We start from the raw sequence: 2,140 nt of genomic DNA, 5'->3' as shown, positions 1-2,140 counted from the left end.
CACTTGATCATATTGATTTTAGCAAAAGGACATCAAGTTCCTTGGGAAAATTGGTTTTAAACATTATGCTTAGTGTCACTCTTGCTTAGAATCACCCAAATTACGTAATATTAGAAGCTTATTTCAGGTTAGTCTCAGTCACAATAGAGCATACGTAGAATCCCATCTTCTTGAGTTATCTCTCAGTCTCCATCTGACAAGAGCACCCATCCTCAGGATATACACATATCTCCTTATAGTTCACATCCAACAGTGAATGGAATGACGAAACAAAAATCCATGAAGGGACTTAAGCCAGCGAGCTCCTGTAAATGACTTCAGAAATAGCAGTCTGAAAGGAATGGACAGGGTTCCGTTCTTTTGCTATTGGTAGGTAGACTGTGCTATTCATATGCTTGCATGTCTTATGGGAAAGGAGAAAGACATTCCTCACAGAGACTTACATCTTGTACAAGTAATAATAAGCACTTTTTGTTTGGGTTACTTTCTACTAGATAACCTTTATTTTGATAGGCATTTCCTTTTTTGTTTGTTTGTTTCTTCAACTATTTATGTAGCTTTCTCCGGTATATTTCACTTTGCTATGTCACAAATAACTATGCCTTCAGTACACGCCATCTGGTAACAATTTGTTATATGGCTAAATTTTTTTTTTATAACAAACATGTTCTAACTGAATTATGGGAATAGGCTGAACTCCTATATGCATATTCTTTACCTATCATACCTTAAGATGCACAAAGGTTTTAGCATTACCAGCTTTATGTAAGTTGAAATTTAGAAGCTTGCTCCATTCTCTCCTCCATCCGAGCAAGATGCCCAAAGGAAAGAAGGCCAAGGGGAAGAAGGTATCCCCGACCCCCTTGGTCAAGAAACAAGAGGCCAAAAAGGTGGTTAATCCTTTGTTTGAGAAAAGGCCGAAGAACTTCGGCACTGGACAGGACATCCAGCCCAAAAAAGATCTCACACGCTTCGTCAAAGGCCCCGCTACATCAGGCTGCAGCAGCAAAGAGCCATCCTCTATAAGCGGCTCAAAGTACCTCCTGCCATCAACTAGTTCACCCAGGCCCTGGCAAACCCAGGCAAGCTGCTTAAGCTTGCCCACAAGTACAGGCCAGAGATAAAGCAGGAGAAGAAGCAAAGGCTGCTGGCCCGAGCTGAGAAGAAAGCTGCTGGCAATGGGAATGTCCCAACTAAGAGACCACCTGTCCTACAAGCAAGGGTCAATACAGTCACCACCTTGGTGGAGAACAAGAAGGCTCAGCTGGTGGTGACTGCCCGTGATGTAGACCCCATTGAGCTGGTGGTTTTCCTGCCTACCCTTTGTCGAAAGATGGGGGTGCCCTACTGCATCATCAAGGGAGAGGCCAGGCTGGAGCGCCTGGTCCACAGGAAGACGTGCACCACTGTTGCCTTCACACAGGTTAACTCGGAAGACAAGGGAGCTGTGGCTAAGCTGGTGGAAGCTATTAGGACATTTATAATGACAGATATGATGAGATCTGCCACCACTGGGGAGGCAACGTCCAGGGTCCTAAGTCTGTGGCTCGCATTGCCAAGCTGGAAAAGGCAAAGGCTAAAGAACTCGACACTAAGCTGGGTAAAATGTACACTTAAGTGTTCTGTACATAAATATAATTACAAAAATAAAAAAAGAAGCTTGCTCCAACCTATGGCAAATAACATATATTTTGGACTTTGCTATATGGAAGCAAACTTAATTTAAAGAAAACTAATTCTACTCATAGTTTGTGAATAAAGCAAACTCAACTTAAATTGTAAAGAAAAAAGATTAGTAAAGATATTGCAATTGTCAAATCTGTACAAGTAGTTCTAGAAAAGATTGTAACAGAGTATCTTTACCAATTATAGCTGATATTCCCACTCTTCAAATTTACAACAGGTAGTTGTTCTCTCTCTCTCTCTCTCTCTCTCTCTCTCTCTCTCTCTCTCTGTGTGTGTGTGTGTGTGTGTGTGTGTGTGTGTGTGTATTGCCTACACACATTTAGTGTTTAGATATACACACCTTCTGTCTTTAAACCACTCTCTGAGATGTTTGTCAGTACATAAGTTTTCATTTACTTATAAAAAATCAGCATTTATACCTTGCTTACAGTGAAAGTCTATTTCTCATTCATTT

At 41.2% G+C, this 2,140-nt stretch overlaps 1 pseudogene; it reads left to right on the top strand.

Moving 5' to 3' along the window:
- The first annotated feature begins 815 nt into the window (after nucleotides 1–815).
- On the top strand, nucleotides 816–1,617 carry LOC134486324 (large ribosomal subunit protein eL8-like; annotated as a pseudogene).
- Nucleotides 1,618–2,140: the final 523 nt, after the last annotated feature.

The sequence above is a fragment of the Rattus norvegicus genome, chromosome 3 (genome assembly GCF_036323735.1).
Source record: "Rattus norvegicus strain BN/NHsdMcwi chromosome 3, GRCr8, whole genome shotgun sequence".
In the NCBI taxonomy this organism is placed as follows: domain Eukaryota; kingdom Metazoa; phylum Chordata; class Mammalia; order Rodentia; family Muridae; genus Rattus; species Rattus norvegicus.
The sequence above is the reverse complement of the archived record's forward strand: the minus strand, read 5'-3'. Positions and strand labels throughout refer to the sequence as shown.